This window comes from Salmo trutta, chromosome 4, assembly GCF_901001165.1.
Source record: "Salmo trutta chromosome 4, fSalTru1.1, whole genome shotgun sequence".
NCBI classification, from domain to species: Eukaryota; Metazoa; Chordata; class Actinopteri; order Salmoniformes; family Salmonidae; genus Salmo; species Salmo trutta.
In genome coordinates this window covers 47,301,289-47,326,556 of record NC_042960.1, presented here as the reverse complement: position 1 = coordinate 47,326,556, position 25,268 = coordinate 47,301,289, and the positions used below count along the sequence as shown (strand labels likewise).

Below are 25,268 nucleotides of genomic sequence, written 5' to 3'. Positions count from 1 at the left end.
GAAAATAAAGCAGGCATTTCTTATTGGACAAGTTGACATAGTACCTCCCCAATTTCTGTTTTTTCCCATTTTGTCTAGTGAATACAACTCTGTCCCTGGGATTTGACGTGGTAACCCCCCATGCTTGCTGCGAGAGATGGATTCACTTGTTAGTGGTCTCCTAGTTACAGCCTACAGAGCCTCATCAACCATGCCGCTCAACAATTATGTTTGGTTGCACCAGAACCTCCTCCCCTGCCTGTCTGGTTGCCTGCCCCATGAGAGAGCGAGCACACATTTTCATGGAAAACAAAGTATGTGTTAATAAAAGCAGTTATCCTCTAAAACTAGCTATAATGATTCCATCTATAGCTATCTATCAAAACTACTAACGTTAATTTTAGTAGCCTAGCTGATAGCTTTAGCTAGCTAGGTTGATGCAATCATGCAGCCAGCAGCTAACGTTAATAATTTAGACTCATTGAATAAATGTGTTTGACACAGCATAAAGAAGATTACATTATCTGTTGCTGCTACCCAGTGCCAAGGAATACTGAAGTTTGGTTAGGTTAGTAAGCCAGTTTGTTACTCCAGTAATGTTGGCATATCATTTTATTTCCACTGCTGCTGGTTAGTCACAAATGTTTGTGGTGCAAATTGAGCTGTCTTAAAAGTAAAAAAAATGTACAAATTCCACCACAGAGCAGTCTACACAGACAATATGTACATTGTCCAACAATAGCAGATGGATGCCTAATGCAGAAAGATTTTTTTTCTCACAAATACAGAGACAGGCAGCTATCATTGCTTCAGTCTTTTTCGACAAGCTAGTGCATAGTGACACCTACTAATATGAGCTGGTAATGCAGGTTTGGTTAGAATAGAGTGCAATAGAATGAGTGACATTCAATAAAATCTACTTCATGAAAAGGGGGATATTACTTTCAATTAAAATGTTGAAAGTAGTTGATTTAATGATTGAATATATACATTTTAAAGGCAATCAGTTCCTACAGTGAGTGCCAGGGAACCAACCTCTGGTGGGCCAGATGGAGACCAGGATAACAACACAATAGCAGTATTATGACTTATAAATAAAAAAAACGTTGTTACAAAGTCTACTGTGTATAGTGTTAGATTTAACCCTGCCTTGTTCCAAATTTGACTGTGTATTGTGTTAAATGTAACCCTCCCTTACAGAATGAATAATTGCAGAAGAGCACTAATCAGATGATCAAATAATAGATTTTATGACATGACACTGAGTGTGTATAGAGTGAAATTAATTTTTAAAGTCATTGTAACCATTCTTTGCAGAACGCTCAGCCCTACTATAGTAGTTCACTAAACTACGGAGTATGTTGTCCATTGAAGTTGTTGTCTCTGGCTCTTTTAATATCAGATTCAGAGTGAATAATAACAAGGTTTGTGGTAGTTTGAAGGGGTTTGATTAACATAAGGCCAGGAGTGTTTCCAATTCACATGACCCGACAAGAAAAACCCCAGCCCTATAGTTATAGCACAGATGAAAAGGGACGCTATCTATAATAATAATATTTTGTTATAGCCTACGAATAGGACCAAGAGTTTTACCTGACCAGGTCATGAGATCAGAAAAAAACTCAAGGCCCCAGAAAAGACACGTACACAATTTGGCACACCACATCTGAACCTGTCTGTAAAGGTCAGAGTTGATATTGTCCAATCTTAAACGTCCTCCAGGCATATACTGTAGCTGCATTCTGTCTCTACTTGAAATACAGTAATTGCATAGGATATGAAGATTTTCCATGGGGTTGCATGTGTAACCTTCGTTCAATGCACTTTAATCTGCCTACAGTCAAAAACCAAATACATGTTTTTCTCATGTTATTAAAGATCCACTTATTGATACTGATCTATTTATACAGCCTGGCATTAATAAACTGTACAAAATAAGACAATGTTGTTGTTCAATCATTAACATAATGGCCCTCTTAGAATTCAATCTTCCAAACATGGTCAGTACAGTGGACCAATGTTCCCCTCTACTAAACCATGAGAGGGAATGGTCAACGCTCCATTGAACAAGGAATAGGTGCACCATTAATATTCCAAAACAGGTTTTATCCCCAAGAAGGTGACAAAAAAACAGAAGAAAAGTCATTGTCAAGGACAAAGAGATTGGTTTCCATACAGAGGCGAAGTGTATTAGATTACCCAGTGAGAAGTCTCACCCTGACATCTGAAATGAGGCCCGAACTGTTGAAATCCATATTTCGCTGGAGGGACCTCCACGGCTCCCCGAATCCCACTTTAATCCCACTTCATTATTTGTTGTCAGAGAGGGGCAGTGAGATGAAGCCAGAGGAAGAGGGATGCCAGAGCGGGCATAGGGCGATGCACAGGAGGTGCACCTCAGAATGCACTCAAAAGATAATAGGGGGGCTGAGGGAGCAGGACTCCATACAGAGAAATGAATAAATCCTAATATCTTTCCGTTGTGTTGGCTCTATAAACTCTGAGGAGGTGGAGAGTATGCCAGTAAACAGTATTTTTTTCAGGCTTCATATTGTGGATTAATACTCCTTAGTCTAGGGCCAATGAATGTGACTGTACTGTATGTATTTGGATGTGTTTGTATAGAGTGAGGCTGACAGAGCGTGAGTATGTGTGTTTGTAGAGAAAGAGGTTAGACATGATAGTCTGACTAGCACATCCTCTTTCTAGGAGTGGAAAAGCGGCAGAAAATTACGACTTTGTGGGGTGAGGTGGAGTGATGCTTCTCCCACTGATATGAAACTGGGCGATTGGACATGTACCATAGGAGGGGTGATGGATGCATCCATGCCTGTTTGAACAGTGGGTGCTCTGACTTAATGGAAACTGACACCACACGGAGGGATCCTAGGATGGGTCAGGATGGTCTCCTTAATTCTCCCACTGCAGGTAAAAATAATCTGGGTCCAGCTGAGTCCCAATCTGAAACGAACAGTCGAGAGGCATGACGGGACATGCAGGGAGAGTAGGGCCCAGGGAACTGTGGTGGTTGAGGTACCAGGCAGCCTACATAACCACTGGAGCTGTTGGTGAGTCCACCGAGTGAACGGAACAGGAGCATGGCTGAGACAGACAGCCGCGGGAGGGGCTTTGAAAAGGGAGCCTCATTTAAAGCAGACCTGCTACTATTACCGATGAATGAATGTCTTCCCACCTCAACGTATTGGCTTAGAAGGCGTAAATGGCACTGATCCCATTGCTTATTTATTCCCACTCTGACAGTAATTGACAGCACTGCTCGTTGGCGATGTGTTATAAACCAGGACCTGAATCATTTATGCATAGTACGAGCAGTTTGAGCGGTCCTACCAGTTCCTACCGGCTCTCCTAATGGAACTGGGAGCCCCTTTGCTGACTATTAGTGCAACACAGACAATGACGGCCAAGAAGAGAAAAATAACAGCAGAATGTGAAGTTCGATCCATTCTGAACCATTTGTCTATGGTACTGTAGGAAGGAATATCCCTCCCAGATCTTCCATGTTTCATGTTATTAACGGCTGATTCACGCATGCACACACACACACTTACACACACACACATGCAGACACACACAAAAAATGTAACTCACACTACACATTGGGACATTTTCACAAGCTTGATTTACACCATTACAGTGTTACTGGAGACAGGGGTAATGATCATGAATCACGTTTGGGTTTTGTCGTTGTTATTGTCAGTGATTTAGTTAAAGACTGAAGAATGAAAAGGCTGTTGAATACAGAACAAGATCCCTCTAAGATTTTTTTTTTTTTGGGGGGGGGGTTCAACATGTACATAATGCCATCTAAGCATGGCTGGAGAGGACACAAAGAGAAAATTGGCAGATATCTCTTTAGCTCCATTGTGCAAGGTTTTCCCATACAAACATTCATGTTGTTTGTTTGATGAAAAGGACTGGATTTCACAAATAAAACATTGTTTCCTGTAAGCATTTCATCCCCATAATAACACATCAGAGAGAGGGTGGAGGAATTAACTTAAATGAGCTTATACAAATGATCCGATTTCAGATGTTTTTGAATTGTGTTTAACCACACACCAACATACAGTTCAGATGATTGATAGCCGTATACGCTGCTGCAACTCTGTTTACCATATATCCTGATGCGTAGTCACCTTATCCCTATACATATCTACAATGCCTTGCAAAAGTATTCACCCCCTTGGCATTTTTCCGATTTTGTTGCATTACAACCTGTAATTTAAATGGATTTTTATTTGGATTTCATGTAATGCACATACACAAAATAGTCCAAATTGGTGAAGTGAAATTGAAAAAATACAAAACGGAAAAGGGGTGCGTGCTTATCTATTCAACCCCTTTGCTATGAAGCCCCTAAATAAGATCTGGTGCAACCAATTACCTTCAGAAGTCACATAATTAGTTAAATAAAGTCCATGTGTGCAATCTAAGTGTCACATGATCTGTCACATGATCTTAGTATATATACACCTGTTCTGAAAGGCCCCAGAGTCTGCAACACCCCTAAGCAAGGGGCACCACCAAGCAAGCGCCACCATGAAGACCAAGGAGCTCTCCAAACAGGTCAGGGACAAAGTTGTGGAGAAGTACAGATCAGGGTTGGGTTATAAAAAAAGATCCGAAACTTTGAACATCCCACAGAGCACCATTAAATCCATTATTAAAAAATGGAACGAATATGGCACCACAACAAACCTGCCAAGAGAGGGCCGCCCACCAAAACTCACAGACCAGGCAAGGAGGGCATTAATCAGAGAGGCAACAAAGAGACCAAAGATAACCCTGAAGGAGCTGCATAGATTGGAGTATCTGTCCATAGGACCACTTTAAGCCGTACACTCCACAGATCTGGGCTTTACGGAAGAGTGGCCAGAAAAAATCCATTGCTTAAAGAAAAAAATAAGCAAACACATTTGGTGTTCGCCAAAAGGCATGTGGGAGACTCCCCAAACAAATGAATGAAGGCACTCTGGTTAGATGAGACTAAAATGTTGCTTTTTGGTCATCAAGGAAAACGCTATGTCTGGTGCAAACCTAACACCTCACATCACCCAGAGAAGCATGGTGGTTGCTGCATCATGCTGTGGGTATGTTTTTCATTGGCAGGGACAGGGAAACTTAGTCAGAATTGAAGGAACGATGGATGGCTCTAAATACAGGAAAATTCTTGAGGGAAACCTGTTTCAGTCTTCAAGAGATTTGAGACTGGGGCGGAGGTTCGCCTTCCAACAGGAGAATGACCCTAAGCATACAGATAAAGCAACACTTGAGCGGTTTAAGGGGAAACATTTAAATGTCTTGGAATGGCCTTGTCACGTCCTGACCAGCAGAGGGTATAGTTGTGTAGTATTTTGGTCAGGACGTGGCAGATGTCTGTGTATGTTTGTTCTGGGTTGTATGTTTCTATGTTGGTCTGTGTGGCTCCCGATCAGGGACAGCTGGTTATCGTTGTTCCTGATTGGGAGTCATATATTAGGTGTGTGTTTTTCACTTGGGTTTGTGGGTTGTTGTGTTAACACTGCGATTATTTTGTATGTATAGCCTGTTAGCCTGTCGTAAGTCGTTATTGTTTTTGTTTTTTTCGTGTTTGCTTCATTCTTTACATTAAAAAGATGAGTATCCACATCCCGCTTGCATTTTGGTCATCCATTCCCAACGACAGCCGTTACAGAACAACCCACCAAAACAAGACCAAGCAGCGGACGAAGGAGAAGAGGAACGCTGAGAAAATGGACTTTGACGTGGACAATCGTGAGAAGTGGACTTGGGAGGAGATCTTGGAGGGAAAAGGCTCCTACACTTGGGAGGAGATCCAGGCTGGAAAGGATCGCCTTCCATGGGGACAGGTGGAAAGAGAGAGGGAGGAACGGAAGAAGCCTGGGGAGGACCGGGAACGCTACCGGGGTACACAACTGGCGAGGAAGCCGGAGAGGCACCCCCAATAATTTTTTTGGGGGGGGCACACGGGTAGTTTGGCTAGGCCAAGGAAGAGCCATAAGCCAGCTACCCGTTATTATGTGGAGGAGCGTATGGAGTGGAGGGCGCCGTGTTTTGCTGAGGTGCGCACAATCTCGCCAATATGCACGCACAGGCCGGTGTGCGTTATTCCAGCCCCTCGCAGATACCGTGCTAGAGTGGGCATCCAGCCTGGTGGGAGGATGCCTGCGCAGCGCGTCTGGTCGCCGGTACGCCTCCTAGGACCAGGCTACCCTACTCCCGCTCTACGCACGGCAACCATCAGGCCCCTGCACAGCCCAGTTCGCCCTGTACCAGCATCCCGCTCGTACAGGGCTGCTAGTTCCATCCAGCCAGGACGGGTTGTGCAGGCGATGCGGTCAAGGCCACCTGTGCGCCTCCATGGCCCAGTCTTTCCGGTTCCCGCCTCTCGTGCTAACCCGGAAGTGAGTACCTCCAGTCTGGCATGACCAGTACTAGCAACCCGGACCAAGCTTCCCATTAGTCGGCCTAGTCCTATTCAGCCTGTTCCCACTCCTCGCACTAGTCCTGGGGTGAGTGTATCCAGCCTGGTACCTCCTCTACCAGCCCCACGCATCAGGCATACAGTGTGCAGTCCAGAGTATCCGGCACCAGTGTGCAGTCCAGAATATCCGGCACCAGTGTGCAGTCCTGACCAGCAGATGGTGTAGTTGTGTAGTATGTTGGTCAGGACGTGGCAGATGTCTGTGTATGTTTGTTCTGGGTTGTATGTTTCTATGTTGGTCTGTGTGACTCCCGATCAGGGACAGCTGGTTATCGTTGTTCCTGATTTGGAGTCATATATTAGGTGTGTGTTTTTCACTTGGGTTTATGGGTTGTTGTGTTAACACTGCTATGATTTTGTAAGTAGCCTGTTAGCCTGTCTGGAGTCGTTTGTGTTTATTGTTTTCTGTGTATACTTTGCTCTAAAATATTAAAAAGATGAGTATCCACATTCCGCCTGCGATTTGGTCAGTTCAGCACGGCAACATTTATGACAGGCCTACTCAAAGCCCAGACCTCAATCCAATTGAGAATCTATGGTATGACTTAAAGATTGCTGTATACCAGCGGAACCCATCCAACTTAAAGGAGCTAGAGCAGTTTTGCCTTGAAGAATTGGCAAAAATCCCAGTGGCTAGATGTGCCAAGCTTATAGAAACCTACCCTAAGAGACTTTCAACTGTAATTGCTGCAAAAGGTGGCTCTACAAAGTATTGTTTTTGGGGGCGGGGTGAATAGTTATGCACGCTCAAGTTTTCAGTGTTGTGTAAATGAAATTATACAAACCCCCAAAAATCTATTTTAATTCCAGGTTATAAGGCAACAAAATATGAAAAATGCCAAGGGGGTGAATACTTTCGCAAGCCACTGTACTGCTAACGATCCAGTATCCCTGCACATTGTATATATGGTACTGGAACTGATCCTGTATATAGTATGCTTACTTACTTTATCGTGTTCTTCTTATTTTTATATCTCATGTTCTACGTTGTTATTTTTGGTATTACTTTGTTATTGTCACGTCCTGACCAGTAAAGGGGTCTTTTGTCATTGTAGTATGGTCAGGGCGTGGCAGGGGGTGTTTGTATTGTGTGTTTTGGTGTTTTTGATTTTTGTTCTATGTTTTCTATATCTATGGTTAAATCTAGTTTTTCTATTTCTATGTTGGTTTTTGGGCATGACCTCCAATTAGAGGCAGCTGGTTGTCGTTGTCTCTAATTGGAGGCCATATTTAGTTGATGTTGTTTCACTTGTGTTTTGTGGGTGGTTATTTTCTGTATAGCCTGGATGCCTTATGGAACTGTTTTTCGTCGTTTGTTTATTTTGTTTAAGTGTTTTCATCAAATAAATTAAGTATGAGCACTATACCCGCTGCGCCTTGGTCTGTCCCTTACGACGCCTATGACAGTTATTGATTACTGCATTGTTGGGATTAGAGCTCGCAAGGAAGTCATTTCACTGTACTTGTGCATGTGACATCAAAACTTGAAACTGAAGATGAACAACCTTGTAGCCTACTGTAGATCAACAGCACTTCAACTGCAATTATTTCTGTATGTGGTTTAGAGCCTCTCAAGGAATTCTTCGCATTTACAATCCATGCCTCTGCTGCTCAAGAAGTCCATGTTGATCAGCCATTTGAGTCAGATGCGGTAGTGCGTGGGTAACCATAGTAGTGAATGTATTGAGCATATCAACACGACTACCATCACCTTTGAAAGGGTGTCGTGGCACTTTGCTGCACTCTCTTCCATTCATGCATGCTGCTTTTACCAAAACATAAATTGTTTTTCAAGCAAAAATGAGTTATTTCCATTTGCCACGTCTTGGTTACGGAATGTTATGCTTTTTCTAAATTCTAATAAATGTACTATAGATGTACTGTAGGTATTGTTTTTACACATTAGCAACCATTTCTTTCTTATTTTGATAGGCTGCACACTCCGAATGACTCGCAGTGGTCCATCAAAGTAGGGCTGTTGTTTGTTGGTCATTGTGTAATCTTAACACCACGTTCCTGTATCTATCATGGCATCCTTCTTATTTTATTCTACATATACATTACCAGTCAAACATTTGGACACACCTACTCATTCCAGAGTTTTTCTTTATTTTTCCTATTTTCTACATTGTAGAATAATAGTGAAGACATCAAAACTATGAAATAACACATATGGAATCATGTAGTAACCCAAAAAGTGTTAAACAAATCAAAATATATTTCTTTAAAGTAGCCACCCTTTGCCTTAATGACAGCTTTACACACTCTTGTCATTCTGGCAGAGCTCCAGAGTTCCTCTGTGGAGATGGAAGAACCTTCCAGAAGGACAACCATCTCTGCAGCACTCCACCAATTAGGCTTTTATGGTAGACTGGCCAGGCAGAAGCCACTCCTCAGTAAAAGGCACATGACAGCCAGCTTGGAGTTTGCCAAAAGGCACCTAAAGACTCTCAGACCATGAGAAACAAGATTCTCTGGTCTGATGAAACCAAGATTGATCTCTTTGGCCTGAATGCCAAGCATCACGTCTGGAGGATATTTGGCACCATCCCAACGGTGAAGCATGGTGGTAGCAGCATCATTCTGTGGGGATGTTTTTCAGCGGCAGGGACTGAGAAACTAGTCAGGATCGAGGGAAAGATGAATGGAGAGAAGTACAGAGAGATCCTTGATGAAAACCTGCTCCAGAGCACACAGCCAAGACAATGCAGGAGTGGCTTCGGGTCAATTCTCTGAATGTCCTTGAGTGACACAGCCGGAGCCCGGACTTGAACCAGATCCAATATCTCTGGAGAGACCTGAAAATAGCTGTGCAGCTACACTCCCCATCCAACCTGACAGAGCTTGAGAGCATCTGCAGAGAACAATGGGAGAAACTCCCCAAATACAGGTGTGCCAAGATTGTAGCTCATACCCAAGAAGAATCAAGGTTGTAATCGCTGCCAATGGTGCTTCAACAAAGTACTGAATAAAGGGTCTGAATACTTATGTAAATGTTATATTTCAGTTAATTATTTTTTAGACATTTTGCAAAAATTTCTAAAAACCTGTTTAGCTTTGTCATTTTAGCTTTGCCATCAGATTGATGAGGGGAAAAAAAACAATTGAATCAATTTCAGAATAAGGCTGTAACGTAACAAAATGTGGGGTCTGAATACTTTCCAAATGCACTGTATATGAAGACAATTATATATTTTTTTAATTCTTCCTCTATGTTCTTTAAAATTATTTTTTCCTCTTCAATATCCTTCTAAAGCAATTTAGGGGTAAATAAAACCTTTGTCCTGGAACATGACGGAAAAAAACAACAAATCATATGCTTTACTAGAAGCTGCAGTTGGCTTGCCCTTTTCTACTCCGCACATCTGGGTCTTGCGGCTTGTGCTCACGGCTCAATGATCAGGCAGGCTAGTGCTCGGCCACAGACAGATAGACAGAGAGCTTCTTCCTTGTATCTGAACATATAAATGCACAAACGTCCCACAACTGCCTTATGTAACATTTTGTAAAATATGTAATGTAAAATATGTAAAAAATAAAATAAAATCGAGTGTCATAACCGTTCAGGCATCCTGCACCTTCATCCCCGGCGCAAATCCGTTGTTGACAGGTGGCGCAGCGCAGAGGAGAGATGGCTGGTGGGAATTACTTTATCTCGCTGTTGCGCATACCATGGCTCTCACCCTGAGAATTAGGCCAGCCACACATCATATGTAAATAGGGCAGAAAGACGCGTCTTCTGACTCGCAGATACATCGGAATTCTAATCCCGTTCACCGTGAGATTTTAGCTTTTGCATTATTTAGTGGAGGAAGGCCATTAAATGAGGCTCTGTTAAGGTTTAACTGCTGACATGACATAGCCTGTCATTTGTGACCATCAAGTACGACACTCTAAGTGGAAAAAGTCATGAGAACATTGAGATGTAAGGCTATATGTGAATGTTTTGTTAAGAAGAGGGGAAGTGAAATAGAATTGTCACACTAATGTTCTGAAATTACTTCTGGTGAATTCTCATCACATTGGATTTCCAGGAAAATAGATCTTTTATAAGCACAAACTCATTTTCTTTTATATTGACCTCATAAGCTAGACACCTTTTGATTATACCTGCACACATACAGAATAGTAATTTGATTAAGAAAAGTTTGACAATACATCCTATTATTTTAAACCATTACTTTTCCTTTTTCAATTTGGCACTATGTCTACAAATGGTGACCTTAAAGGCCAAGTGCAGTCAAAAATATGATTTCCCTGTGTTTTATTCCATACTATGAGGTTGGAATAATACTGTGAAATAGTGAAAATTATGATAATGCCATTTTAGTGTTAGAGCTGTTTGAAAAGACCACCTCAAATTTCAGCTTGTTTTGTTGGGATTGAGTTTTGGTCTGCCTGGTGACATTAGAGAGAATTGTTCATTTCCGATAAGTGAAGATCTTGTAAAGTAGAATATTTAAGCAATAATACCTGAGAGGCCATGTGTTATGGCATTTTTATCATGGCTGTGATGTGGCATAGACCACCACAGCCATGATAAAAATGTAATAACACATGAACTCAAGTGTATTATTGCTCTTATACAACGGAATACCAGCATTAAAAATCGAGATTATTTTCCAAACCATACATTTTTCAACAGAACTTGATGCTATATTCACTACCACTGGTTGTCAAGTGGCATTTTAGGCGTTCTCTGGCGGTTCTTATTTTCGTATTGACTGCCATGTAAAGCAAAACTACCCAAGCGCTGGTTGATAGTTCCAGAACCTTGGTTTTTAGGGACGCAGTCCATGGATCTGAAAGCAGCGCTGAAACATTGTAGCAAAGACACTGATGCAGCAGATCAGAATAGAAACCACAATGACACATTTTTCATATGGTCACAGCATCGACAGCTATTTATTTATGACACTGAATTGCACATTTCTACGGGGCAGAGCTCGTTCCCCTAGGTTCTCATACATGCAGCCACAACGATTCTCTCTGTCTCTTCTATTGGATTTTTGTGGTTCTTGGTTTTTTAATTTTTGTCTTCTTTTATCTGGCTTCAGTTTGCAATTTCATCCATTGCCTCTTCGGCCAAAGTGCAACTGCAAATCAAACCACACCCTATTCAGTAGGTGGCGTAGAGACTCCAGAGAATATTACCCTTCTCATGTTTTGAAGCAGTTGCCAGATAGATGTTTATCCCCTTTTCTGACAGCCATTCCAGAAGCCATTCCAAAAAGCACTTCACTGCCCAGTTGGTTTGTCTTGATGTAGCTAGCTTCTTCATTTCTCTCCTTTTCTATGTCTATATCAGCGCTAACATTACTGATTTCTGCATGTCTAACGTTAGGCTCAGGTTGCTGGTCCACTTGCTCGTCTTCTTGTTTCATTTCTTTAATATCCTTCTCCTCTTCTTGTTGGCAGCATTCATGAAAACGTTTGTGGATAAAACAAATCAAAAGTAGCTTTAAAATCATCGATGACGAGTTACAGGCGCATGGGCAGGAGAGGCTCTAACAATGGAAATTCCAAACCACCCGTGGTATAATTAAGCAATAATACATGAGAGGCCATGTGTTATGACCTTTTTCTCATGTCTGTGATGTGGTCATAGCCACGAAGCGAAGCCGCTTTTATGCAATGGGTTACCAGCATTAAAAATGAAGATTATTTCCCAATAAGGCCTGAGGAGGTGTGGTATATGGCCAATATACCACGGCTAAGGGCTGTTCTTATGCACGACGCAACGCAGCCCTTAGCCCAGGTATACTGGCCATATATCACAATTCCCAGAGGCTTATTGCTATTATAAACTGGTTACCAACGTAATTAGATCAGTAAAAATGTTTTGTCATACACGTGGTATACGGTCTGAAATAACACGGCTATCAGCCAATCAGCATTCAGGACTCGACCCACCCAGTTTATAATTCGATTTTCATAATGGCAAGCTAAGACTGATGGTTTGGTTTGCGAAACTAGCAAGTATGTTTGTTTGGTTACCACGGTAACTACTGTAGCTATCTAGCAAACTTGCTAGCTACTTCAGTTGATGTTGAACACAGTTCCAACGGCAAATGAACACATTTCCAGTGGCAAATGTGTTCAATTATAGCCATGTTATAAAAGCGATAATCAACTCAGGGCTCTATGCGTTCTCTGGAAAAGAAAAAAAAAAAAAAGATTATCCCTTACATATTTCATCCACACAGATGCCACCTTGCATACTGTAATAATGTATTGGCCAAGAACAGGCTCATATTGTGCATACTGGTTCTCAATGCTACAATAATGCAAACATAGTTGTCAGCATGATTTAGTCAGCATGATTTAGTCAGCATGATTTAAGAGCAGATTATTAACTCTTATCATTGGAAATTGGTGCTCAGATAATTATCCTAAAAGGAGCTGCAATATGCTTATTAAAGTGGAGGAATATTCATATTCATGTATGAGCGCAGCATTCTTCATCGTTAATGTATTCCATGTGTAAAATACCTTGTGGAGTTACAATGACATAATAAATAATGCAGGGATGATGAATGAAATTGTCTGGCCCAAGCTATGCAAGTAAGATAAACACACAGCATATGTGTAATGGCACCGCTGTTGCCACAATGTGCTTTGTAAAGTCCATTCCCCTGACAGAACATATGTATCAGTGAGACACGCAAGCACGCATACATACGCACACACACGCACACACACACACACACTACCTGAATTCACGATGATCCGGCTCAGTTTAATACGTCAGTATTCTACAATATTGTGTTTCTCACCTTGGTTTATGACCTGTATCTGCAGTAGATGAGGGCGGTGTACGTAATCAACAAACGTGTCTCTTTCAGGTCTTTAGTGAAGGTCGGTTGAGGTAGGAAGGGAGTCCATATTAATTACCTTCAGAATGGAGGGTATTCAGCTCTTCAATCTTCTATTTCAGATTTAATCAGGCTCTGGAAGGACTGGCTGAGATTTACAGAGAACGAGCAGGAAGGAGAGAGGAGGAGGGAGAGTAGGAGGGGGAGTGTTGAAAAAGAAGCCTTTCTCTGAGAACCACTATGAGGCCATTTTTACATTCATTATGGCTTTTTAATTTCTATAAGTAATTGTGTCTTTTCACAATGGGCTTTATTTTACAGTGCAGCTCACACGGCCTATGGTTACAGCCCATAGAGCTGCTTGTCGGCTGCTGTATTGCTCCACCGTGGCTGCCAATGCGAGCATAGCAGGCTCTCCCTGAACTGTAATGGAATGATGAATTAACGATCACACATACAGTACTGGCACACGAATGCCAGCATTAACGGACAGGCACGCACACACACACACACACAGACAGACAGCTGTTCCATCACAGGTCTCCATTCTCTTATGCAGTGGTTACAGGAAAAGCCCCTCTATGTGCTAGTCATGTGCTTTTTTTTCTCCACACTCTACACCATAGCCCTGGACCACTCTGCATAATGGTGTGCTTGGCCCTCGCTTATCGATTTTTCCACTGTTTTCACCTGACTCCTGGATTAGGGTTAATTCTCTGATCCAGCAGCATTTTCAGCATTTAAAGGCCATGGCGTATCCATGGCGATGGCAGACAGCAGTCAGTTCTTCATAAAGGTGTGACAATTTAGGACCCCCTTTTCTTCACCTACTACTCTCTCCATTCCCCCACTCTTGAATCCTGAGGTGTCATATTTCTTTGTCAACCGTCACCCCTCATTTTCTAATTATTACAGTGCAATGTGACACTTCTGGGTCAATGAATACTGGAGATATTGATTTAAAAAATACACTCGGCTTGACTTTTGTGTTATATGTGTATATGAACACTATATATAGTAGTCAAATATCCCTCAAGTAGAGTTATTATATGAGGCCCCCCTCTTTATATTAACTACTACCTCCAGGCAATAAAAAACTTATTGGGTGCTAGAACAGAGGTGAGACCTAATGTGAAAAAAAACACAATTTCATATAATTCTCCAGCAGTATCTCAAGGATGAACTTTTTTGAGCAGTCAGTAGTCCTTGTGACGTGATTCGTAATGTGGTGTTAGTTCTCCATTATGAAGGAATCAACAAGATGAAGCTACATTGCTGACATAGATACCTGTAAATGATACAACAGTGTGTTGTTAAAGCTTTTTACAGTTTTGAGAGACTTCACATTCTTCCCATGCCACAACCACTTACATCAATGAAGAACTTGACATCTAATAAAAAAAGACAGACTTCTCTTTACACTTGAAATGATGAAGAGCAGAATATGTAAGGTATCTATCACATTTCACAACACATACTGGAATTTTTGCCTAAAAGGCATTATTTGACCAGGGAAAAAAATCAATTTAGGTCCATTTCACACTTTGATGTTATTCTATCTCTCTGGTGTTATTTTATTCACTTAGCTTAAACAGATTATGCTGTTTGGAGGAACTCAGAGTTCTTTGGGGTTGACAAATTGAGCAGTGCCTTTCTCAAGGCTTCCCTTTATTTGCTAAGGAAGACTAAGGCAGACAAGGAGGATGAGTAGGAAGAAGAGGGGGGACAGAGTTCTTGGCTGATAACTTTTTCCTCTGTTGTCAAAAACTAAGTTAGAGATATTTTTTTACATAAAAGAAGATGGAAAGCCCAGGCTTCATAATGCAGCCTGATCAAGCTGGTGTCCTGTGTGTTTTGGAATACAAATTAGGAAAATGCGCCCGAGCAAAGACAGTTTACCTCTGCCCCACAAGGACACTGACTGTAATCTCAATGTCAGACAATTTTCTGGGGGGGAGGTTGTGCAGAATTCTGAAAGAGCCATATCTGCTTGACCTTGTATCCAATGAGAAACAGTAGTCTTGCCTTGCTTCCCCATGCATTTTGGCTACTACTTTATTTATCAATTTAAGCTCTCTACTAGCACACTGGTGTATCACCAGATCCACAATGCAGACACATCCTGCTAAGTTTAGCAGCACAGTGAGCCCAGCTTAATGGTCAGACTCATTGGTAAGTGGAAATGGGAGGTCAAGAAGCTAATATGTCCTCGACTGTCCCAGATAAAATAAAATGGTCTCAGATAAAATCTTTCAAAATTAATTTCCTTTATTTACTTATTCCAGACACTGTCTGGGACTCTTTTGATCCGGGGGATGAGATCACCACTAAACCAGGCTTCTGTATATCATAATAATTTCCCTACAATTAACCTCACTTTTATTTATCTGATAGATACATTCAGAGGTTTGCCCTTGCCCCTTGCTTCACAGACACGTCTGTCATCTCTTGTGGGCACAGAAATACTCCCAGGCACATTATGTAAGTATCTCTAAGACCATGCCTCTGTCAGTTAGGACATCACACAGAGTAGAAGAGCTGGCTGGTTCAGCACGTTGGAGAGCTCAAGACAGAGTAGGGCCCGGTTTCCCGATAGTGATGGAACTTAGGCTTATTAGTGTTTTAACAATGCAACGTTACTACAACGGCCGAAGATGTAACATTTGTTTTCCAAAATACCACGCAGGGAGAATAGTCGCTAAGTGCGTCATTGGAGCATGTGTCAATGCTGATAGGATCGAAAGAAAGGTACTGTAGCACTGCTCTCGGATCAGCTTTCTCAATTCTAATCTTATCTTTAACATTATAATTATTTCACAATACTGACGACAGATCAGCTCCTAGAGAGATACTGCCACCTACGGCTGCACATATTGAGGCGGCTTATTCTAATGCTTACCCAATAATAATGCAGAAAATCACATCATTGCACACATGTTAATTTTATTTAACAAGGCAAGTGAGTTAAGAACAAATTCTTATTTACAATGAAGGCCTACCCCGGTCAAACCCAGAAGACGCTGGGCCAATTGTGCGACGCCCAATGGAACTCCCAATCACGGCCGGATGTGATGCAGCCTGGATTCGAACCAGGGACTGCAGTGACGCCTCTTGCACTGAGATGCAGTGCCGTAGACCACTGCGCCTTTCGGGAGATATGTTAGGCTACACATCATTAAATATATTGAGACTAATTACAGACAGTAGCCTACAAGTTGTAATGAAAACGGTATATTTCCAAATGATTGAAATAGGCCTATATCTTACTGTATTTATATTTAATGCAGTCGTCTCGGTTTCATTTGAAGCATCTTTTTATACGTCACTTGTTTGTATCAATTGTAAAGACATTGTCAACTTTGTATTTGTAGTCAACTTTGTTCTGAAGTTATCGGCAGTCACAGAGAGACAGATAAACCATGAGATTCTATGTTTAGCAGAGAAGATCTCTGTATAAATTGATGCAGTAGGGCAAAAAAAGGATCTAAAGACGCACTTAGCTGTTCTACGACTGGTCTGAGGCAGGCATTAGATTATGAGTGTTTTTGAGTGTAACATTAATTATGACTGTTTTTGGAAATAGCTTGAAGATTTACCGATGCTCCAACGAAGGTTCTAATGTTGAACTTAGCCTTAAGATGCTTTTGGGAAACTGGGCCAAGGTCTGAGGAGGGCTGGAGGCTAGTGGCTTCCTGTCCCATCCTGTGGCAATCTGTTTTGCCAGTAGTGGGCCGTAGCAGTCACACTGACCCCATGGCACAGTATAAACAAGATTTAGTGGGCAGTCAATATGTTCCAGACAGCTCCAGCCCCTTTCCCCAGCCTGATGTAATTGGAAAGAGCTCTCAGATATGGTGGATCCACACTCTCCCAGCTTCTCACTCAGTGACAAAAGGAGATCTCCTGCACGACCAATGAATCCCATTTTACTCTAACTGATGTTGTTAGGCACAGACAAACTCCCTTATGACAGAATGAGGGGACAAACTCCTTATATGTGATTGTGAAATCTTAGCTGATAGCTTTGATTGGAGTTAAACTCTGCATTGTAAAAATTTCTGGTTGAATATTTTCTGCATCATATCCAGAGAGTATATTAGTCCGACAACGACCATTGTTGCTTCCTTGTTGTCTTTCTCATTTAATTTCACTCTCGCCTCTCCCCCCTTACAGATTCATTACAGTTTGATGATATCAGATGATTGCTCTCACTCCTGGAACAAAAGGCTGCTGGTCCCCCTGGCATGAGATCTAAATTTGACGGGCTTTTCACTCAGACATCAATGAGTCACTTTGCCAGAACATGTCTGCCTCTAACCATATCCTACTAGACATGAAGGGAGAAAGAAATTCAATAGTATGACTTGAATGCCAAATCAGTGTGAATGGGATTCTTGTACCAACATTTTTGGGGTTTACATATATACTGTACAGTAGAGCAGGCGACATATTGTTTTCACTACTCTTTTAAAACTTGCATGCCTTGATTAGAATGTTATGGCGCTGACATTCTATTGATATATGGCACAGCAGAACTCATCATTGCCTAAAGAGTTTTGCTACAGTAGCCTTCCAAATGCAGCTCAGTAGTAAATGTTGCAGATCCTCTCATACTATGGTTTTCTTATTTAAATATGGCTAAAGACGTTCTTTGTTTACGACATATAACATGGCAGTTGTAATTTCATTTGAAAACAATCATGCAAAGTGATTTACTTCGTATTTCAGAATGGAATGAGAAGCACTATTAGAGCAGCCAGTGAGGACACAAACCACACTGTCATTACGGAATACCTGTGGAACTGATCGTGGCTGACAGCTCTCTCTGACACACGGGAAAAGCAATCACAAATGGAAGCATTTTCATTTCCATTAATTTAGTTATGGATTAAAACCTGACCCATTTACTAATCGCGGCAGTGGCACGGTTTTGTCAGCGCCCGTGCTGGGGTCCTGGTTGTTAGACAGATTACACCATTAGACTATCATCCCTGCTCTGTATCCGGGACCACCTGAAGGCAGGTGGTGGGTGGGTGGGTGGGGCTTTAAATCAATCACAATACTTAGCGATAAAGAGACCTACTTTGCTATCCTTTGCAACCACATAGTACATGGAGGATTGGCAGGCAGTTGAGTAGCGGTATATACAGTATGTGATGATGGTGGGGCATGGGTTATTTTTAGATTGGTGCTCTTTTCAGATTTTGTATCTCTTGCTGGAAGGGAAATCAGTGGGTGAGGTGCAGGAGGGGGAGATAGAGGAGGAGGAGGAGAAGGAGGTAGAGGAGAAGGAGAAGAAGGTGTGAGGAGAAGTATGGGTAGGAGGAGATGGAGGAGGAGGTGGGGGAGAAGGAGGTGAAGGAGATGGGGGAGAAGGCGGTGGGAAGAGAAGTTGGTGGAGGAGGAGCGAGAGGAGGAGGAGAGTGGGTCAGAGGAGATGGGGGTTTGCCACAGAGACAGGAATAGGCAGGCCGATCCTCCAAGTCTGCCTGAGGGGGGCCTGGTTATTACACCAGCGTCTGCTTGGCACCGTGCTCTCCTCTCTCCACTTGGGGCGATGGAGCCATGTGGTGCTGTAACCAGCCTCTCCTCCACTGTCTCTCCCTTGCCTCTCCCCTGCCTTTTTGTGTATCCCCTAACAGCTGTCCACACGCTTGCTCCACATTGTGCATAGAAAACGACCTATAGGTCTCTGCATGATGGCGGGCACCTCAGAATAATGGCCCAGGCTGACTTATGGAAAAGCCGGCGGTGCTTCATACGGTTCTAGAGAGGACCTCTCCAGCTTGGTCCTATGTACCTGGGTGGAGAGAATGGCAGGGTGAATGACCAACATGTGAGTCAATTTCAAGTGTCTCCCAATAGCCACTCCATCTGGGAGATCGTCTTGTTGGACATTACATAAATTCTAGACAGGATAGATGCTGTTGTAGTACTGAGCATGAGTCGTATGGAGGGGACGTACTTCACTCAGGCATTGAGGAGTGAACATGGATCCACAGAGGAGAAATGTGTTGGTGTAATTTACGTTGTTCGTGGTTCTTTACAGATATTAGAATCCACAGTCTTTAATCAGAGCACTGGCAAAAAGCAGCTTTTAGATTCTGTGGGTGGAATGAATCATGGCTGAAGTCAGGGCAGCATTTCACTGCTAATGGCCGAAGTGCATTAATGTGAAAAGTGCATTAAAACTTTCAATGGTTTATCCGGTAGTCTGTAATAAAAACGGAGAATGTCAATTAAAATTGGCAATATTAATGAAATGATATAAGGCACAACGATACTGTACAAGGAAGACCCAGTTAGCTGGAGGCTATTTTTTATATTTTCAAAAGGTTCAGCTCACTCAAATGGGAAACAGGCTGTTATCCAGTGCATTTCCTTTCATTCAGTGACAGCAACAAGCAGCCACAGCATGTGGGTAGTTAGCCCAGTAGTGGCCTTTTGTGACCACACACCAGTCTTCAAGGACAGCAATACACCCTCTTGTGGCAAACAGAATCCATATCACAGAGGATTTCCAATATAGCTACCTCTTTGGCAAAAGTGGTTGCTAAGTTTCCCCTTATTCTTAGAAATCAATTCCATTTTCCCATTTGCCATATCAACTGTAGCAGCTGAGTTGCTTGCTACTGTATCTGTCACTGCAGTTATCACAATCGAAAGTTCTGTTCAAGTGCTTATTGAGGGGATGTTCGGTTGAACATCAGTCTCTTGTTCCCCAGTAATCTGGTGAGCGTCAACAAAAGGACAGCACCGCTTCAAGATATCACAGACATTATTTTGCTCTATTACTGTACTTCTGTAGTAATTCTGAAATTACTACAGCCACAACATTGTACTATGCTCTGTGTTACCACATGTTAAAGGTCAACTTAGGGCAAAAACACTAAAATAACGTATTTAAACTGTAGAACTGATCAATGTACCATCATACCAGGTCATTTAATGTAAAAAAAAAAAATGGATGAATAAGATATTTGGCTACAGAAGTGCCGTTTCGTACCGATCTCCTCATCTTCTGTCCACCCCCAAAAAATAAAAAATAAACACACACTAGAGGGGTTGCTGGCTAGCTAAAGTGGCTAGCTTAGCCAACGAACTAGCTGCGTCGGTCGCGGCGAGCATGACCAAAATGACACGTTGACGAACTACAAAAGGCACAGTCCATTTCTGTTTGAAAATTGAGAAAGGGGAGGAGTTTGACCTTTTTTCGTGCGCAACATCTAGCTTTAATACAATGTTGTTATTAGTGTTATTACAGCATTTCCACACATTTTTAAGAGCAATTCAATGTAAATTGAGATTGTTCTTTTTGTGACTATGTCTACACAATAGACTCACCACTGAAAATCCCTTTGTAGTGTAGAAATCTATTAGACCTAGCCTTTTCTGTCCTGTGATTGGCCCACATGCTTTTAATCTTATAAATAGGGTCCATTTGTAGTGGTTGTTTTCCCCCTCTTTCTTAAAAGCCCAATGTAGCTGTTTTTATATCAATATAAAATAATTTCTGGGTAACAATTAATTCTTAAGTATCTTACTGTAATTGATATCCATTAAAATGGTAAAAGTAGCTTTAATGCAAAACACTATTTCTCAAGCAAGAATTTATCTAGGACTGTCTGGGAGTGCTCTCAATAGGCAGGGGGAAACTGACAACTAGCTGTAATTTTACATAGAGGTTTGGAACTCTCTTTGTTATTGGTCTATTAACCAATTTACCTCATGGTGATGTCACTATGGAAAGCCAAAAACTCCTGCCCATGCAAACCTGCTGATTAAAAGGTCCTGTGTAGATTGTATTTTCAACCAGCAACTACCAGGAAAAACCACTGCTACATTTTTTCCTACACTTTTACACTGTTAGTTTCATTAGCTGTTGTACGAATTTTGACTACACTTGGCCTCTAACATGGAAGTCCTGTCTGTGGTGCTGAGAAGATCCTTTAGGTTAAATTATATGTAGTGGCAGTCCCACAATTCGTGTAGCAAGCGGAGCAATAATCTTAGCATTCTCCATGTGTAGGGTGCCCACCCACTCTGCCCAGACTACAGCTCGGCTTTCAATACCATAGTGCCCTCACAGCTCACAACAAAGCTCAAGGCCCTGGGACTGAACTCCTCCCTATGCAACTGAGTCCTGGACTTCCTTACAGGCCGCCCCCAGGTGGTGAAGGTAGGCAACATTACCTCCTCCACACTGATTCTCAACACGGGGCCCCACAAGAGTGCGTCCTCAGTCCCCTCCTGTACTGCGTGTCCTCACACAGTTCCAACTCCATCATCAAGTTTGTAGACGACCTGACAGCAGTAGGCCTGATTACCAACAACGACAAGGCGGCCTACAGGGAGAATGTTCGCACTTTACCTGGCGTGGTGCCAGGTAAACAACCTCTCCCTGAATGTCAGCAAAACAAAGGAGCTGATTGTGGACTTCAGGAGGAACCAGGCTGGGCACACCCCATCCTCATCAATCTTGCTGCCATGGAGATGGTGAAAAACTTCAAGTTCCTAGGCGTACACATCTCAGAGGAACTGAAATGGTCAAACCACACAGACACCATGGTGAAGAAGGCACAACAGTGACTCTTCAACCTCAGGATGCTCAAGAAATATGGCTTGTCCCCGAGGGCCCTCACAGTGTTCTACAGGAGCACCATTGAGAGCATGCTGTCGGGCTGCATCACAGCCTGGTACAGCAACTCCACCTCTGCAGACCGCAAGGCGCTACAGAGGGTGGTACGCACAGCTGACAAACCATTGGGTGCCCACTGCCTGCCCTCAAGGACACCTACAACACCAGGTGACGCAGGAAGGCCAAGAAGATCATCAAGGACCCCAGCCACCGGACCATGGCCTGTTTTCACCATTTCCATCACTCAGACGTGGGCAGTATAGGAGCATCATGGCACAAATTGTAAAACTGGCCAATAGTGTCTACCCCCAGAACATCAGGTTGCTGAATAGCCACCACTAGTCAGCTAACTGCTCACCCTGTGCATTGTTTTATTTCACTTAGTCCTGTATTGTTTGAACCCGTAGCTCAATCATTTCACTGTACTCTGTAATTACATCTGCAACCCTGTACATGTGACTATTAAACTCTTTAATCTAATCAACATTTCACTTCCTGATGTTATAAATACATTTTAACAAGACAAATAGAATTTTTCATGCTCTGAATCATTCAGCGGGGTCTTTCTCTAACATATCATAAACATTACAGTGCTGTGAAAAAGCATTTGCCCCCTTTCTAATTTTCTCCACTTTTGCATATTTTTTATACTGAATGTTATCAGATCTTCAACCAAAACCTAATATTAGATAAAATGAACCCGAGTGAACAAATAATACAACATTTACATACTTATTTAATTTTTTTAATAAACAATGCCCCTGTGTGAAAATGTAATTGCCCCCTTACACTCAATAACTGGTGGTACCACCTTTAGCTGCAATGACTCCAACCAAACGCTTCCTGTAGTTGTTGATTAGTCTCTTCCATCGCTGTGGAGGAATTTTGGCCCACTCATCCATGCAGAACTGCTTTAACTCAGCGACATTTGTGGGTTTTCAAGCATGAACTACTCGTTTCAAGTTCTACCACAACATCTCAATTGGGATTAGGTCTGGACTTTGACTAGGCCATTCCAAAACTAAAAATGTATTGCTTTTTAGCCTTTTCCATGTAGACTTGAATGTGTGTTTTGGATCACTGTCTTGCTGCATGACCCAGCTATGCTTCAGCTTCAGCTCACAGATGGATGGCCTGACATTCTCCTGTAGGATTATCTGATACAGAAAATAATTAATGGTTCCTTCTTAAGGCAAGTTGTCCAGGTCCTGAGGCGGCAAAGCATCCCCAAACCATCACACTACCACCACCATGCCTGACAGTTGAGTCAACCTTTTGGACGAGATGGGTTAAAAAGCAACACATTTGACGTTTTGGAATGGCCTAGTCAAAGTCCAGACCTAATCCTAACTGAGATTTTGTGGCAGCACTGGAAACGAGGAGTTCATGCATGAAAACCCACAAATGCCACTGAGTTAAAGCAGTTCTGCATGCAAGAGTGGGCCAAAATTCCTCCACCGTAATGTGAGAGACTGATCAACAACTACAGGAAGCATTTGGTTGCAATCATTGCAGCTAAAGGTGGCACAAGCAGTTATTAAGTGTAAGTGGGTAATTGCTTTTTCGCACAGGGGAATTGGGTGTTGCTAAACTTTGCTAATTAAATAAATAAAGTAAGTATACTTTTTTTGTTGTTTGTAAACTCAGGTTCCCTTTATCTGATATTAGGTTTTGGTTGAAGATCTGATAACATTCAGTAAAAAAATATGCAAAAATAGAGAAAATAAGAAAGGGGGCAAATATTTTTTCACAGCACTGTATATCCAAAAAGTTGGATTTCATGACCTTTTAGGATTGTGCTGGTTGTGGTGGTCATCTGCAAAGTTGTTTCCACGGGTCACAAAAAGCTAAATTAACTTGACACGAGCTGAATTAAATGTAAAAGGCTTTGAAAATAAAAAGTTTGCGGTACACTCAATGCTTTGTTGACAGTTCACTGAGATACTAGTTTTTGTGAGAAACCTTTTAAAAAGAACAGGAATTTCACATTGATATGAAAGATGCATATAGTATGAAAATACTATGTCATGATTCAAAATCAATATCCATCTTAACTCGATTGTGTTTTTTGTCCTTTGGATTTGAGAAGAAAGATGAGAAATTCAACGGTGACCCTGTCAGTTAGCCTTAATTCTTGCACAGAATCCAGCCTAGCTGATACAATACTATTTTCCTCATTTTTGACCACTTTTTTTCTCTGGCCTCTATTGATTTAGTCACTATAATGTTGTCCATCCTAAAAGAGTAAAAAGTCCATTACATTTTGAACTAATTATGATAGAGACATGAGGTTTAGACCATTGGTTTTCTTAGAGGAGTATCTACGGAATTAACATATTATTTTATCCATTGGTCAAAATATACATGTGCTTCAAGTATCAATGGTAAAGTGCTTGCAGAACAATAGCTCCAGTCCCATTCATGGTTGAAATAAATATTGCTCTCCTGGGGGTGATATGCTCATATCCACTGAGAGGTACTCATACTAATCTAGAAAAACAATCATGCAAAAGAATGGTAGTCAACAAGTAACTGTGAATGTGATGCAACAGTAGTAAACCATTCATTATGGGAAATGCCCACACAGGAGGTGCGCAATACAATAAGTAGCCTATAATAGGGTAGAATAAAATCGTGACTTGATATGGGGAAGTTTATTTGCAGACATTTAGGGGAAAATAATATTCCTTGTCTCTTTAAAAATATTAAGCAGCTTTATTGAAGTTCCTTTCAGGGCCACTAGATGTATCTCTGTTCCATTTTTCGATCAGCGCATCCTCTCGCCAGCAGGGACGAGAGGAGACCTCGGCATTTTGTCAAGCAAGTGCAGCCTGAATCGTGAGCGAATAAAATATATTTAAGTTATTTATTTTTCATGTCGTTAAGATAAAGAGGTGTGCGCAAGAGCCGGAGCAAATGGTCGTCTCTGGTGAAGGAAACCATTTTTGGATTAAAAACACTTTATTCCGGCACAGGGGGATCCTTTAGTTGTTCTCTTCTGCAAAATTGTTGAACGGAATTATGACGAAGTATGAAAAGGCGAGTTTATAACCTTTGAAGTGAAATCTTTTTTTTGTGCCGAAGCTTGTGCCTCAGATTTTTGGGGAGATGATTCTAAAGAGCATTACACTCTGAAATAACGGGACATGGCACTGAGGAAAATTGTCTGAGGTGACGAGTGGTGGAGATCAAGCCTCATGGTAAATATACATATATTGAAATATGACTGTTCAAACATACTATTAGGTTACAGCTCTTGTCTACTTTTATCAAATGGCGATTATACATGCGAGCTTTGAGTCGAGGTCAATTGTAAGATATTGGGAAGGAG

At 41.9% G+C, this 25,268-nt stretch overlaps 1 protein-coding gene across 6 annotated transcripts in view; it reads left to right on the top strand.

Moving 5' to 3' along the window:
- Positions 1-25,268, top strand: part of LOC115192474 (neuroligin-1-like) — a 323,202-nt gene that overhangs the window by 23,132 nt on the left and 274,802 nt on the right. For 5 of the 6 annotated variants that reach the window (XM_029751015.1, XM_029751014.1, XM_029751013.1 and 2 more), the window contains exon 1: positions 24,608-25,137. The exons of the other annotated variant lie outside the window; for it this stretch is intronic. The gene's annotated coding sequence lies outside the window, so the exon portion shown is untranslated. Of the gene's footprint in view, positions 1-24,607; positions 25,138-25,268 lie in introns of those variants that run through there. 6 annotated transcript variants of the gene reach the window in all.